The following is an 18,302-nucleotide window of genomic DNA, read 5'->3' as shown; positions in this document are numbered from 1 at the left end:
AGGTCAATCCCTTCAAATTGTACAATAGTGAGGAAAGACTGGGCCACAGGATACCAAACAATCAACAGTATGTAATGCAGGTGTATAGTTCAGCAGCCTCTATCTACAAAATCACTAGGTGGTAAAGACATCATGTGAGCAAATGCGTTGTAACTGTTACATAACAAGGCATAACTGACACCATCACATGCACACTGACAAACAGAACAGTCTGTATGGCAGTAGGCAGTAGGCTTGCATTAACCCAGTTTATGTAAGTAATGTAAATATAGGTGAAGTATACAATACTGTGCATCCAGATACCTTAAGGCAGCTCACCCCTGATACCCCCACATTTTTAACAGCCTAGGTCATTTATGGTGCTTCTCCCTGACTTAATAATACAGGGCTATACACCACTGTTACATACACTGGCCTCTGGAGTGCATAAGAACGCACATGTATTGTGTAGGTGATGCCCACACATATATGGCCCCAGTCCCACCGTATGTGTGGGGGATTCAATAGCAGTGGCCTGATGACAGCAATGGCAGTGTGATATACTCACAGCCCAGTATGGAACAACCTCCGACAGCATGTCATATGTGCCAAGCTTGGTAAGTAGGTGGAGGACAGAAGCTGGAACACAGGCACAAATGTGGAAACTGTTGCCATACACTAAGCAAGTTGCTGGTGTCACAGGATAGTCTGCAACATACCCTTAGTCAGGGAACTGAGGTTAGAAACAGAAATGGATGTAGCCATGTACTGATAGCACTGAACACACACACACACACTGCCAGTGAAATATCTGACACAGGACCTGTGTGGTGGACAGACAACACATGATAGGTACACCTCTGGCCACCAAGAGGATATGCTCACATTTGAGAGCTATGCAGACAAACTGCATTCCAAAGTAAAGTTGTATGTACACACACACACACACACACACACACACACACACACACACACACACACACACACACACACCCTGGAACACCAGTACTAGAACAAATCATAACGCAACTATACTCACACTCTGTCTGTAGTTTTTATTTTATTTTATTTTATTTATTTTACATTTGTTAACCGGGCTAGTCCAAGTGGATACATGTCCATTTTCAGTGGAGGCCCGAGGAGAAAAGCTCCGCTAACTACTACTTAACAAGTTAAGAATATACAAAATTATACAATAAAAAGAAAACATTTTCTTTAAACCTCTTACAGGCTGCCTAGGCATTTGAGTACAAATTGAGGCTTAGCAGGTGAATAAGTTTAGATAATTTACTAGGTTATGATATTTCTACCTTAGACATAAGTAGCAAAATTTAGAATTATGTCTATTTAAAGAGGGAGAGACATAAGCATTTAAGAAGTGGAAAGTGGAGTATGCTAGAGTTAGGAAGAAGAGGAGAGGGAGGTCAGATGAAAGGAAGGAGGAAAAAAAGAGAAAGAAAAAGGTTACCCAGGGTTATTGCAAGAACATAGCCAGTGGTTGGTTAGGAAGAGTTTTAGTTTGGTTTTAAATAGTGGAATTGAAGTCAGGGATGTGAGGTCTGGTGGAAGTTGATTCCATATTTTGCCAACTGAGTTGGAAAATGTGGAGTCACCTGCTACATTATTTGATAGAGAAGTTTGTATCGTATTTTGTTAAAGGAACGAAGGTTCCTCATATTGTGATAGGGTTTTATGAGGGTGGAGAGCATTGGTGTGTTTTCAGGGTGATAAAGGACTTTATGGGCAATAGTAAGTTGATAGTATTGTATAAGGTGGGGTAGTTCCAGCCACCCTAGTTTTGTAAGATTCAAACAATGGTGAGTTCTATATGGAGAGGCAGTAGCAAATCTGGCAATGTTGTTGTATGATGTGGCTAGTTTATTGAGGTTATACTTAGAAAGATTAGTGTATATGGAGGAAGCATATAATAGGGTAGAGATTAAGTGGGTTCTAGCTATAGTAGTTCTGGCTTCAGGAGTTAAGAAAGATTTGATTCTATAGAGAGAACCTAGTTTTCTGTTAGTTGTTTTTATAGTGGAGTTGATATGAAAGTCAAATTTTAGTTGGTTGTCAATAGTGATACCCAGGAGTTTAGTCGTTTGGTCTGGAGCGATAAGTGTGCCATTGTTAGATGTAAGTGTAAAATCAATAGAGGGAGATAGGTGAGTAGGTGGAAAGAGCAGAAGTTTGGTTTTCTTGGGGATGAGGAGGAGACAGTGGTTAGAGAACCATTGCTCAATGGTGGTGAAGGATTTTTGTGTTAGGGAGTGAAGTTCAGTCTGGGTTGTGGCAGAGCAAATGATGGTAGTGTCATCAGCATATTGAATACAAGTAGATAGAGGAGTGGCTAGATGCAGATCATTTATAAAAATGGAAAACAGAAGAGGACCTAAGATGGAGCCTTGAGGGACTCCTATAGAGGTGGGGAGAAGATCAGAGAGATGGTTGTCCCAGAGAACTGCCTGTTTGCGATTTTCAAGATAGGACGTGAACCAGCTTAAGGCATGGTTGTCCAGAGAGAGGGAACTTAAGCGATGTAAGAGGAGTTGGTGATTAACCATGTCAAAGGCTTTTGACAGGTCTACAAAGAATGCTGAGGAGGGAGTATTATTGTTGCGATTTATGTTAATGGAGTCGATGAAGGATAATAAGGCTGTGGTAGTACTATGGAATGGTCGAAACCCATGTTGGCAGTTAGCTAGGAGATTGTTGCTTAACAGGTGATTAAGTAACTGTTTGTGGATACATTTCTCCATTATTTTTGCAAGAGGAGATAGTAACGCTATGGGGCGGAAGTTAGAATACTCCAAAGAGTCACCTCCTTTGAAGAGAGGGATAATGTGTGAGATTTTCCAGACTGTAGGGATAGTACTTTCTTTTAAAGCCCTATTAATCAATAGAAGAGATGGGGTAGGCTATCGCTTTGGCACCTAGTTGGAGATATTCTGCAGGTAATTTGTCAGCTGAAGGGGTTGTTGGCTTAAGTTTTTGAAGTAAGGACAAAATGTAGGAGGTAGGTATGGGTTGGAGGTGAAATGGGGGGGGAGTAGAGCTAGGGGTAGATAGTTTGGAGGTATCAGGGCTTTGTTGGTCAGCTAGCTTTAGAGTGGCTGAAGTAAAGAAGGTGTTAAAGGCATTAGCTATTTGTAAAGGGGAGTTAGTGTTGGAGCCTAGTGGGTTAGGTGTGGCAGCTTTGCCAGGGGATAGCAGTGTATTAATAGCGGTCCAAAATTTATGTGGTTGGTGGAGGGAAGATTGTTGTAATTGAGTGTAGAAGTTTTTTTTATCTTGTAGGATGGCCTGTTTTGTCATATTTCTTTTTTGTTTAAAGGAGAGATGATCAGTTATGTTTTTAGTGGTTCGCCATTTGGTCCAGGCTTTATTTCTACTAAGAATTAGTTGTCTAGTTTTGGTAGAGAGCCATTGTGCTGTCTTAGCTTTCATACGTATGGAACGCAAGGGGGCATGATGTTCAAGGATGGTGAGAAAGGTATTATTGAAGTGGTTAACAGCTTCATCTATTGGGAGAGATTTAAGAGGTGACCAGTTAACTTGCATAAGTTCATTGTGAAACAGATTGGGGTCAAAATGTTTTTTGCAACGGGATAATCGAACTTGGGTTGGGATAGAAAAATTAGTTTTATGCCTGATGATATAAGTTAGGGAGTGATCACTGAGGTCATCTGGGAGAGTTCCTGTAGTATATTTTTGCTGGGGACTATTTGTTAAGATCCAATCAAGTATAGTTTCTTTATTATTATATTTGTTTGTTCTTGTAGGGGAGTTTATGTGTTGAGTGAAGCCATGCAGGTTAATAAGGGAGATGGATTAGTATGTTCACATAAGTTCCAGTCAATATTCAAGTCTCCTAAAAGTATTGTTTCTTGGAGGAGGTTTAGAGAAAGCCAGTTTAGTAGGTCTTCTAATATGGTAGGATTTTTGCCTGGGGGAATATAGGTACAGATAATATTAATAGTTTTGTGAGGATTGATTTGAAGTTTTGAGATAATTAATTCAACATTTGTGTCAGTTAAAAGGGTATGATTTGTTATACTTATTTGCAGGCTGGTTTTATAGAATATAGCTACTCCACCACCTTTTTTGTTTAAGCGGTCTTGTCTCAGGATGTTGTAGCCAGGGGGGATAATTTTGTTATCTTTTATTGTAGGTTTGAGCCATGTTTCAGTTAGAGAATGTCGAACTGTTGGACTTCTAGTAGAGCATGAATTTGTGGTATTTTGTTACAAATGCTACGTATATTAAGTTGGGCAATTGAGAGTGATTTGGGAGGTTTAGTAGGCGGTGTTGGCTTTGGTTTAACTAGTTGGCAGCTGGATGATAATGGGGATAGGTCAGGGCCTGGGTTGGGGTGTACGTCTCCATGTATCAATGAGCTAATTAATAAAAGGTTGTGGAATTGAGACGGTTTGCACTGGTAAATATCACGTTTTTTGAGGTTATGAATACAGTATTTGGTGTGAAAAAGACGGTGATATTTAGGTAGAAGATAAGAGGTTTTATAGATGACATTGAGATAGTTAATGGATGTTGATGGGGGAGTAGTTAGGGTATATTTGCATGGGATAGTAAGAGTTGAGGGTAAGGTTTGTTCGTAGAAGGTTGAGAGATAGGTAGAGGTGAGGGTAGTTAGGAGAAATAGTAGTAGGGTAGGGTGGTATTGGATTGGCATATTAAGTTGGATCTAAGTGAGTGGCTTGACAGGATGTGGTCTGAAGAGTAGATAGGAGGGGGAGGGTACTAATTATAGAAGTGGGTGGGGACAGGAAGCTGTTGTGAGTGGTTGTGAGAGGGGAGGGTGTGTCTATGCGGGGATAAATGTAGAGGTCCCAGGGGCGGGTGAAATTTGGGGGCAGGGAGGGGAGCGGAGTGAGTACATGCATATATATACATATATTTCCATCATATGTCCTGGACATAGAGTGTAGCCCTACCCCAGCCTCTATAGTACAAGGGGATGTCAGGTATGTATATCAGGTATATTAGTAGACTATTGCTACTTTCATTGGGATTGTCTTCACAGACATGGTGTGTGTTGGAGGTCACATCTGCTTATAACATGTGTGCCATTGGCTACTGACAATCATCCTAAGGACATCATAGTAAAGTACCGCTGCTAGCATGTAACGCCCCTGTGGACTGCAGCAGAGATATTGGCCAATAAATGTGGCCATTCTGACACACTCTGTACAGTCCAGAGGTATACACATAACCCCTTAGTGCTAAACATGTGTACCATAGTTCCCGAACCTCCTACAAATATGTAGCTGCCCTGAGTGTGCCGGTTCTCCTGCAAGAGATATTGCTACCTGCTGTCTGTAACACTGATGCTCACATACAGGAAGGATGCCCATCACACAGGCAATGTACAGGGACCACACCCACATGATGTAGGGGTTTAGAGCAGGTGGTTGTTATGACAGTGGTGATTGGAAGTACTACACATGTGTAATCATATATATATATATATATATATATATATATATATATATATGCATATCTGGATAATAATATGTACATATATTTCCATCATATGTCCTGGACATAGAGTGTAGCCCTACCCCAGCCTCTATAGTGCAAGGGGATGTCAGGTATGTATATCAGGTATATTAGTAGACTATTGCTACTTTCATTGGGATTGTCTTCACAGACATGGTGTGTGTTGGAGGTCACATCTGCTTATAACATGTGTGCCATTGGCTACTGACAATCATCCTAAGGACATCATAGTAAAGTACCGCTGCTAGCATGTAACGCCCCTGTGGACTGCAGCAGAGATATTGGCCAATAAATGTGGACATTCTGACACACTCTGTACAGTCCAGAGGTATACACATAACCCCTTAGTGTTAAACATGTGTACCATGCCTGACAATATGGATGTAGACAGCCATGTAGATGGGTATAACACATAACGACTGGAATACATTTGCCACCATAAGTTATGCATACACACACCCCTGTCTGGCCTGACACATGATAAACGCTGGTACTGGGTGCCATGGCCACATACTACCCACAAGATATTGACATACATCTGTACAGCATCCCACTGCTTTGTCTGACATACATGACTGTTAAGGGAGGCCCGGCATCAGTACATCTGGTAAGTATCTGCACATGACATTTCACTGGGTAAGTACACTAAGTTGCTAGTCATGTAACAATGCACTGTGCAGGCTACAGGCAGACTGGCTCAACACTGGCCTACATCTCCTATAGGGGAATGCACATGTACCTGCATATATAGCAGGCTCTACAGGCATGTCACAGCACAGGGTAAGATACACCTGTGTGAAAGTGCATAACCACAACCAATGTGAACATAGCCACAGCTACATATGTTAAGCTAGCATAATATTACAGTATATGGACTATCTGTTCGACACAATCCTCATATGTGCCACTCACAGACTGACCCTACATATCCTGGGCTGCTAGACAGTTTGGTCTGATGGATGTCTGTGGTATGGGACATGTGTGTGCATGGCCCTACAAACATGTACACCAATACGGTACCATACAGTAGAGCAGCATGTAACATCAGATAGGACAGGACCTAGAACAGACATCTACCACAGTCTGTACACTGACTAAAGTACATATTAACAATACACACACTGTCGACATTCACCATAAGTACACAGACCTTAGTACTGTACAAACATCCACAGAATGTCCAGATTATATCATTGAATATAACCCCTACTGTACATAACATGTGTAGCAGTCTGATATCTCACTGGCTTGTTATCAGATATGATGACACTAATTATGGTGTACAGCACATATGCACCACTTCATGTAAGACATATGCACACAGGTTGACAGAGTTGTGACTGGAAGCACATACACAGGGCCAATAATGACATGTTGCTGTGATAACCTCATACATTTACTGTTGTAACATGGTTTGTTGCAACATATGTCCTATGAGGGATAAGAAGCCAGTAACTGTCATGGCTTTCACCATCTACAGACTGCAATCCTCACACTGCCTTCTGCAGTCCACAGAAAGATGCTCTGTTGGTAACACATGAAATCAAAGGCACAACACACTGCCCTGTCTGCAAATGACCCTGCAGATGGGGATTACTCATAAACATGGAACTGACATGGCACGTATTGAGACATGTAGGACAGTCATATCCACACACACACACTGTTAAACCAACAGTACTCCAAATGCACTATAGCAGCACTTACAGTTTGTAGTCAGGTCAGGCACATCCCCCTCCTGTGTGTTGCCCTGTTTCCACAGTGTATGTTGTTAGAGGTAAAACCCCAATCCATCTGAGATGCTGTTTACCAAACAACCCATCTATTTTCTGCTCACAGTGAATGAAAAGGGCCAACACCAACATGATGTTCCTAGATATTGGAGTGTGTTTCCATGCAATTGGCTATGGGAATGTTACCACAGCTGTTCCACATGCAATCAGCTAGGGGAGGGCTGCAATTCATGCAGAGGCCATCATCTGATCATGGGCATCACTTAAAATACACATGCTGCTGCCAAGCAAAGCAGGTGTAGGTCTCCACATCCACCAGAGAGGGAGTGGGAGAGGCAGGCAGAGGCAAAGACAAGTCAGGGAGTAAAACCTAAGTATGTTTGTGTCGCACACCTACCAGCACAGGGTATCAAACCCCTGACAACTATGTAGTGCTATCACAGTTCTATGCAGTTATTGGATGTGCCACAGGGGTTACCTGTTGTGGTGCCCTCAGAACATATATGTGATGGTGACTGACATCTGCAACAGGGATACAGTAGCTATATGGTAGGTGACATAGATGTGCCTGTCCACATGAACAGGTGCCAGCATCAACACAGCCACACTCTCACAGGGACGCACACACACCGACACACTTGGCAGGGCCAGGATTACAGCTTATCAGTAGTGGTATTGCTACAACACATCACTGTGCAGGTATCACATGCACCACAAGGTCATACGGGGGTTTTATGGGCAAAGGGTATGGGTAGGTGTCTGACATCAGACAGCATGCTTCAGTATGTCCATGGGGGTTGTAGGGAGTGTGGATGTGAACATGCACACCATACAACACACACACAAGCATACAGGGTGCCAGTACTGAGATGCATGGGTGCATGTCTGCATGGGTGTGTGGTAGTCGACTGTGCCAGATGGCTGTACAAGGCTAGGAGATAGGTATACCTTGGCATCAGGCTACACAACAATGGTCTGCATTGTGGCTCAGGGCTGTAGTGTCTGCATTTTCCCAAAGAGGTGGGCATTGTATCCCTCATCCAGTCACCTGGGTAACTATTGTGTGTGGTCAATGCTGTGCATCACTTGCCATGTATGTGTTCCTTAGTCCATGACATGGACGGTGTCTGGTATGTGCACACTTCCCACATGCATATACAGTGACATGTGGAACTGTACCTGGAGTGTCTGGCTCATGTTGTGAAAACAGATTATCATCAGATGTGCCAGTCTTGCCCACCTGTGGCGGGAACTGGTAATGGGCAGCAGGTTTACCCTGCACCTAAATTGATAGCATGCTAAGAGCATTCCCTGGAGTCAGTGGCATCTGTCAATATAGGACATGTTGTCAGGCATGGTATGTCCTTTGTGGGTCACATGTGATGTCACCACGGCTGTTTTTGGTGTACATTGGGGAACATGGGGAAGGTGCACTGTCTGCATGTACATGCATATTGGACAGATGGATATGGTGACATGCCCTCTGTAGCCCATAGCTATCACCCCATAGTTACTATTAGTGGCTAATATGCAGTGTACTACCCACATATTGGCTGTTGCCTAGGCATGTGCGTGTGTATGAGACATGGGTTGAGAGTGTGCTCTTGGTAATACTGGGGTTGCTAACTGTGATTGCATGGCCTTGGTGTCACATGCATGGGTATGGCTTTGCACCCCAGCCTCCCAGCTATTTCACATCTATTATCCCTGTATGGTGGAGATTGTGATATATAATAAGGCCACCTTATAAGAAATATGCAAAACCCGCTCCACAGTGGCCACACACTCACAACCATCTCCACACAAGATATGTGTCACACACACACATACACACACACACACACACACACACACACACACACACACACACACAACACACACACACACACACACACACACACACACACATCTGTCATGTCTGGGAGAAGAACCCCTACCTAACTAGTTTATTACACTACAGCACTACGCAGTCATAGTACACGCCATGGAAATTACTGGAGTACTCTTTCCACAAAGGTGTATATCACATTGGATGACATCAGCAGGATCGCCAAAGTAGGACATTTGAATTGTAGTGAGTGTGACTAGCCTAAAATGCATTGCTCCCTACACAGACAGTGAGACACACACAAAACATCCACAGCCGACATGTGTGGGTATAGAACCCCTAACAGAGGTCTATATCACACAACAGCATGGAGCTGTTATAGGACACACCTCAGGGATTACTAGAGGACTCCTTCCCCAAAAGTGTATGTCATAATGAATGACATCAGCAGGATCGCCAAAGTAGGCCATTTGAATTGTACTGTGTGTGACTAGCCTATAATACATTGCTCTATACACAGACATTGAAACACACACAAAACATCTAGAACTGCCATGGGTGGGGATGGAACCCTACCACAGCTCTACATCACACTATAGCAGTACACTGTTACAGGACGTGCTACAGAGATTACTGGGCTACAACCTTCCCAGAGGTGTATTTCTAGGTTTGTGACATCAGCAGCCTTGCCAATGTTGAGTATATGAATTGTAAGGAGTGTGAGTACCCTTAAAAGTATTGCGCTTTACACAAACAGGGTCAGACAGACAGACAGACACACACACACACACACACACACACACACACACACACACACACACACACACACACACACACACACACACACACTTGCCATGTCTGGGATTGGAACAACTACCTAACTACTTTATCAAACTACAGTAGTACACAGCTACAGGACACACTATGGAAATCACTGGGCTACAACCTTCCCAGAGGTGTATTTCTAGATGGGTGACATCAACAGCCTTGTCAAAGTTGAGTATATGAATTGTAAGGAGTGTGAGTACCCTAAAAAGCATTGCTCTCTACACAGACAGGGTCAGACAGACACACACACTTGCCATGTCTGGGATTGGAACAACTACCTAATTACTTTATCACACTACAGCAGTACACAGTTACAGGATGTGCTACAGAGATTACTGGGCTACAGCCTTCCTAGAGGATTTATTTATATGTGGGTGACATCAGCAGCCTTGCCAAAGCTGAGTATATGAATTGTAAGGAGTGTGAGTACCCTAAAAAGTATTGTTCTCTACACAGTCAGAGACAGACAGACATGCACACAAACACACACACACACAGACACACACTCACCAAGTCTGGGGTTTGACCACCTACCTAACTACTTTATTACACTACAGGAGTACACAGTTACAGGCCATGCTATGGAGATTACTGGGCTACAACCTTCCCAGAGGTATATTTCTAGGTGGGTGACATCAGCAGCCTTGCCAAAGTTGAGTATATAAATTTTAAGGAGTGTGAGTATGCTAAAAAGCATTACTTTCTACACAGTCAGACATGCACACAAACTCACACAGTTACCAAGTCTGGGGTTAGAACTCCTATGTGCCTAGCTTATTACACTACAGCAGTACACAGTTATGGGATGCGCCACAGAGATTACTGGCCTACAATGCTCCCAAATGTGTATTTCACATTGGATGACCTCAGCAGGCTTGTCTTAGTAGGGTTATGGGGAGGGTGGTGTGTGCATGGGCCGTAACTCATTCATCTAAGGGTTGATACGCCACATGCAGGCACACATGGGGTCATATGTTACAGGTACGTGTATGCAGCTGCTAGATGACTACTTCCTTGTACAGTCATGTTGCACAGCTGGCATGTGCACCACATAGTCTGTAATGCTGAAAGATACTGGTGGCTAGTATCTGCAGTGAGTGGCATCTGCACCTCATGTGTTTGTGGCCCTTTGGCTGTGTGCTGGGTGGCACAGGCCCGGATGGCTCCCTGTCACAGTCACCCTCTTCCACACATCTATGTACATCTACCTTTGGCTTATTATAGTGTGTTGTCCTGACATATATGTCTGCATTCCTATCCATTGTGTGTGCAAGGCATGAGTGGTGCATACTGATGAGTGTCTGCACTAACAACTGCAACTGCCAGATATGTCTGATCCACTGGTGTTTGCAGTCATGGCCTTCATGTGTTTACGTGTGTCAGCATGCCCAGTATGACCTTTCAGTGTGTTGTTGACTGATACTGCGTGTGTTGTTGACTGATATTGCCTTCATTTCTCTAAGTGTGTGAGTATGCCCAGTATGGCCGTCTGTACTGAATGTGTGGATCGTGTCCAGGTAGTTTGTGCTGTAGTGCTGACCTTTGTGTTGTACACCGACAGGTAGCATGCTGTCTCTGCAGGGTAGCCATCGATCATTTGACCTTGACTGTTACTACATTTCGGCACAGCAGGGGTGGGCACACCTGACTGTTTCTACATTTCTATACAGGAGTGTGGGGGGGGGTACACCTGACTATTATTACATTACTATGTAGGATGGGGGGCACATCTGACTATTTCTACATTCCTACACAGATAAAGCGAAGAAAAACACAAAGTGATAAATACAAAAAAGACCCAAAAAAACACACCAAATCAGCTGAAAGTAAGGTTAGCACTTTCGTTTACTTCATAAGCAAACTTCATTAGACAAATAATTAATTACAGCAAGCCCTTTATATATCCCACCAAAACACATTAATTAAGACATCAATTACATATTTGAATTATCCTTAAAGGAACATGAACAAAAAAATAAATTATATATATCACATTATTATTAAAAAGTCCAAACATCAATGCTCATACAGCAAGTTAAAAAATAAAGAAATCAATAACCTCCCATTGAATTCAACTCATCTAAGACATGATTTTAATTTCAACAGACATTTAATAGATAAGTTATCATTCAACCCAGGAAGGGAATGTGCATTAAACCTCAATTGCCAAATTAATTCCCTTTCGTCTAATTTCAGGACTATAGGATCCCCTCTACCAGTGTCAAGCACTTGATCGACAACAAAAAAATAGGAATGCATGGGATGGGAACTGATTTATATGTCTAGCTGGGGCATTATTCAAGTTTAGCTTCTTAATGTTGTATAAATGTTCATAGATGCACTGTTTCAGGCATCTTTCTGTCCTTCCAATGCAAAATGCAGGACATGCCTGGTATACTGCCATGTACACAACATTTTTAGATAAACAGCTATAATTGCCCTTAAGCAGATAAGTCTTCCCATGCATCTCAAATTAATCCATGACTTTAATACATTCCTACACAGGGATGGGGGCACACCTGACTGTTATTACATTACTATGTAGGATGTGGGGGGCACAATTGACACATGTACACATTTGCTGTGACTGTACTGTTATGTCAGGTACTCCACTTCATTCTGTACTGCTAACTATCGTGCTGACTAGAGGCATATCAGTGTACTACAGATCGTGGCTTCGGTTGCCTTACATATTATTGTCTGACTTCCTACCCTTCAGAACTAACATCCCACTGCCTGCCCTGCTGTGGTCTGTCTTTGTAGGCCTGGGGGGGAGGTTAACCATAGCCATCATTCTGGGGCTATGGCACAGGCTCTGTTTGGGTATGTCTACACCTGTCCTGCTGGCTGAGACTGTTGTTGGGTATCTGAACAATAACCAACAGATTTGGTTCGGTTACAATAAAGGCTGTCTTCCCCAATAAATAGTTTGTTTCAGTTATAATCACCACCAATAGCTCCACCATGTAAAATAGTTCTTGAATAATCACCACCAATAGCTCCACAAGAGAAATTCTTTTATTATTAACAAAGGATAGTTTAAAAGAACTTATTTAGCGCTTTCGTCTCCCACCGGAGACCTCTTCAGAATCAATTAACCTTGCTCAAATCATTTATTTTATATAAAAAACACGGGTCCATATCACTACATCGACAAGTCATAACATCGACATTCAGTACTCCGACACGAAATCACCGACAGATTAAATAACCGAAATCCCACTTCACCGACATTCACAAGTTCGACAACGAAGCAGTCACTAAGTAAATGCCCCTAACCACTGCACAAAACTCCTACACGTACTAAACCGGGTCTACTTCAACACACTACACTACATAGCATACACACTAGCCCTGACCCAAACCCTAACCCTAAGGTCCGACACTAACGCACACTTCACCTACCTGCACCCTAACCCTAACTCACTTACCCACCCCTAGCCCAAGCTCCGACACTATCGCACACTTCACCTACCTGCACCCTAACCCTAACTCACTTACCCACCCCTAGCCCAAGCTCCGACACTAACGCACACTTCACCTACCTGCATCCTAACCCTAACTCACTTACCCAACCCTAGCCCAAGCTCCGACACTAACGCACACTTCACCTACCTGACTGCTTTGTTGTCGAACTTGTGAATGTCGGTGAAGTGGGATTTCGGTTATTTAATCTGTCGGTGATTTCGTGTCGGTGTACTGAATGTCGATGTTATGACTTGTCGATGTAGTCATATGGACCCAAAAAACACACATCAGTTAATTTCAATTAAATTAAATACTAATATATAATAAAAAGAAATAAAAAGAAATAAAAAGTCATTGGCTGGCCATACTAATCATTCTAACAAGTATTAAAGACATATTCTCCCATTGCAACAAAGAACAGAAATTGCTGAAACCTTGAGCCTGAACATACCTTAGGGGATAGTTCTAATGAACAACATAAAACAATGCCAACAATATATTATATACTCATTCAACTTTTTAGGTTTATTGGCATTGTTTTATGTTGTTCATTAGAACTATCCCCTAAGGTATGTTCTTGAAGGGGCTTTTTTCCTGTATTTGTGTCCTTGATCAGTTGTATAAACACAAAAATCATTTTTTGTATGAAAATTCTTTCAGGCTCAAGGTTTCAGCAATTTCTGTTCCTTGCCTCTTTTAAATCTAGTGTTGCCAACCAGGCATTTTTGCCTAGCATAGGAAGTAATTGGTGAAGAGTCAGCATCTTGAATTTTGGAATCTCCAAAAAGGTGTTTAGAGTAGACAGGTCCAGGATAGGATGCCATGAATTGTCTTTTCTGGGTACCAGGAAAAGTCTCGAGTAGAAACCTTGTCCCTTTTCCTCTTCTGGTACCAGTTGAATAGCCCCCATGCTTAAGAGAGGCAGTATTTGGTTTTTGGCTCTCTGCCCACTGATTTGGGGGTAGGTCCGGCCACCCGCTTGGTGTTGGCAACGTGTGGAAGTGAAATCTGTATCCCTGGGACACTATATTTAAAACCCATTTGTCCTGGGTAATCAGTTCCCAGTTCTTTGCATGAAGAGCAATCTTTCCCCCCAAAGGGACAGTCAGTTGAGAAGTGCTTGGAAATTTTAAAAGGAAGTCATTGAGACAGTTTACCATAGGGGGGGATCTTATTACTCCCAGATTAGGAAGTGGATGCCCCCCACTGCTTAGTCCTGTGTGTCCCCTGGGACTGAAAACTGGGGTTTTTGCTGTGTCTGGGTTTGGCTTGAGAAGACTGGAAGGGGCTGGAAAGGACCAATTCTTAGATGGCCAGTGCCTACTAAATCTAGGAGGCTGAACTTGTAAGAAATCTTTAACAGTTTGCATTGATTAAGCTTTATCTTCCACCTTTTTAAGAACTTCCTCAGCCTTGTTGCCAAACAGGTGGTCCTGATTTAAGGGAGCATCCAACAATTTAGCTTTAACATGATCAGGCAAAGATTGTCCCTTAAGCCAAACATGCCTTCTGAGCACAGACCTAGTAACAGCGGCCCTGCAAGAGGCCTCTAATGAATCAAAACCACACTGTAAAGTATGTTTTACAACTTGTTCAGCAGAATGCATTAAATCATGTAATTCTTTATTTTCCACACAGTCAGGAATCAACATCAATTTTTGTTTAAGCAATCCAATAACATGTTGCTGATACTTTAACATATGAAACTGGCAGTTTAAAGCCCTAATGGCCAAGGTTGCAGAAGTGTAGACCTTCTTACCCCATCTATCCAGCGCCCTGGAGTCTCTATCAGAAGGGGTAGGATTTTTAGCAGTAGAAGCCTTAATGCCCTTGGGCCCCTGTGAAATAGTCTCTGGATCTGCAATAGAATGTTTAAAAAGGAACTTGTGTGACTCAGGGACCCTGTAGTATCTGTCTGGTTTTCTGGGAGCAGGAGGCAAGGAATCAGGGGCCAAACTAGATTCCGAAAAAGCATCATCAACAATGTCTAGTACAGGAGGAATAACTAAAGGCCTATGCAGAGGTAAGAGTAAGAAATCCCTAAGCCTCTTTTTTGAATCAGAAAAATTCTGGCTTTCCAAGTGGAAATGCTCCCTTAGAGTATGTAGGGTTTCCCCAAAAGAAAAATTTTCTGGAGGTGAAGCAGAGGGAATGGAGTCCTCTGCATCAGAATCCTCATAAGTAGATAAGGACAAATCCAGATCATCAGAAGAATCAGAAAAAACAGAATCCTGGTCAGAAGATTCATAAACCACTTCAATCCTAGGCCTCTTAGAAAGGGGGGGGGGGGGTTGGCTACACCTGATTAGAGTTATTAGATCTTCAACCATTCTTATCATTTGTTTTTTCGGCATATAGGCCTGAGCATGTGGCCTGGGCGTCTTTTTTTAGGCATGGTTCCAGCTTTAGGCCTAAGAGAAGAAGGAGGCATCAGTTTAATATGCAAGTCCGTAGGCCTGAATACACCCTCAAAAGCCGGTGCCTGCACAGCTGCTCTGGACCCATCCAAAGTAGAGACATCCACGGGTTCCATAGCTGAAGCATCTTATGGCATACCAGACTCGGAATGGGTCTCAGTAGAGGCCTGCGAATCAGAAGTAGCAGGTATCAGGGGCTGTGAAAGCACCTCACTGAGTACCGGCGAACTGGCGACTGGCTTAGGAGAAGCGTCGTTGGCAGTTTTGGACCTCGGCGGCCTGTCTCTGTCTTTATCTTTGCGGGATTTTTTTTGGAATCCCGGTAGTCGGATGGCTAACCAACGACATTTCTGGATAATTAAACCGAGAACTGAAATATTTAGAAGCGAAAATGTACAGACGACTGATAGTGCGCTGATTAAATAAAGCACAAAACCGACAGCAAGGTACATCGTGGTCAGGGCCTAGGCAAGGAATACAGTACAAATGAAAATCTTTATGAGGTATTTGCTTTCCACAAGTAATGCAATTATTAACTTTTACTAACATCGGTAAGGAGCAAGAAAAAGTTTCCCCAACGGGGTACTTAGCTTTAGTTGAAGACTTCAGTTCTGAAAATTTCAGGAGTTGGCCAAACGGCACCTGTGAACTGCTTCTGCTTTGGGCACCATACGGCAAGAAAGACTGATGTAATGGCGTCGGCTGCATGTTTTATACCCCTGATGACCTGACGTCATGGAAGAAGGGACAGCAATTGACGCAGGACCCAAGACTTTGTTAATCAGGCCAACTGAGGGCTACCTGCAAGCAGATAATCCAAATGTAATGACTGCAACAGTGAAACACAAAGAACATCAACATATTCTTCTCCATTTGGCAATTGGTAGGTTGATTGACTTACCTTGAGGGTGTGCCAGACTTGCGGATGGTGCTGGAGGGCTGCCTATGTCAGATGCACATAGTACACTCCCTATACATGGTTGAGCACACGTAGTGTCATGGTTGGCATCTCTTTCACTGTACGTGTGAGTCAGAGAGAGTTGTCATTCCCTGGGTCCCTACTGTGTCAGGGCATGTGCTATGGGTTGTCTCTTTCCCAAGGCCAGGGCATACTGGGCATGCCTCCTTCTGCCTACTGGGGCAGGCTCAGGTTGTTCCTCTTCTGGGTCACTCTGTGCCTGTGCAGGCCTTAGCATTGGTGGGGGGCTGTGTGACCCTGCGCCATGCTGTTCCTGCAGCAGTTGTTTCCGCAGGATCATATTGTGTAGCACAGCACATACCATAACAATTTGGGTATATGTAGCTGGTGAATACTGCAAGGCTCCTCCGGATGTGTCCAGACACAGGAACCATGACCTGAGCATCCGAAACACATGCTCTCTTATATGTCTGGCCTTTGCGTGTTTCTCATTATGGCATTGTTGTTCAGGTGTGTGTGTATTTCTGATAGGTGTCATCAGCCACGGCTTCTGTGTGTATCCAGCATCCCCCACTAGGTGACCGTAGGGGATGACCCCATTGACAAATCTCTGGTACGGCTGCGTCAGATGCCATATGTGGAAATCGTCATAGCTTCCAGGGCAGCCAGCACACACATTCATTATAATGCCCTGGGCATCACATATGACCTGGCAGTTGATTGAGAGGATGCCCCTGCGGTTGAGGTAGGCCCTACCCTGCTCACCAGGTAGTGCTTTGATGCATATGTGTGTGCAGTCTATAGCACCCACTACCCCAGGGTATTCTGCTATTTGGTGGAAGAGACACATATTGCTGGTCAACACCTCACAGGTGTTGAGGAAATATACATGCTCACTGGCATGTGCTGACATGGCATCCAGGAACTGGTGGAATACTCTGGATGCTGATGCCTGTGAGATACCCATGATATCCCTAGTTGTGCTTTGGGAGGTACCTGTGGCTAGTATACCTAGGCCTACACATACCTTAGTATCCACTGGGATGGGTTTCCCCCGGTCAGTTTGGTGTGTCAGGTGTAGCCGGCACAGCTCAACAATTTGCTGTAGGAGGTCTCTGTCCACCCTATAGTGTTCCACTATCTCCAGCTCAGCTCATGTAGCCCCTGGAAGGTTACCCTGGGTCTGTACACTCTTCTCCATCTCCTCACTGTGGGTTGTTCAGCAGCATTCGCATCCTCATCACCCTCAGCCTCTTGCACATGTTGTTCTATGTTGCCTGCTGCAGCCCTTCTCATTTTGTAGGTTTGTTTGTTAAAATGTCCCTGCTTGTATACACCAGTGGTGTAGAGTGTGGGAAAAACCAGAGAGGGAGGTGTTTGCTTAGTTTATAGTAGTGTTCTGGGCTGGGCTAGTCTGCTGCCTGTGTAATTGGATGATTCTGATACATTTCACCTGCCAGCTATGCTAATTCTCCTTGAATACCTTTTTGCTGCTGTTTTCCCTTCCCATTGCCTCCCTGTTTAAACCCGTGTGTGCGCTGCGCAAACAGAGTGCACAAATGTGCACACTGCTGCTATTTACTGGTTTAACTTATTTTTTCTTCCTGTAAAAC

This window comes from Protopterus annectens, chromosome 4.part0 (assembly GCF_019279795.1).
Source record: "Protopterus annectens isolate FY-2018-M chromosome 4.part0, PAN1.0, whole genome shotgun sequence".
NCBI lineage: Eukaryota > Metazoa > Chordata > Ceratodontiformes > Protopteridae > Protopterus > Protopterus annectens.
Note: the sequence above shows the minus strand (reverse complement) of the source record.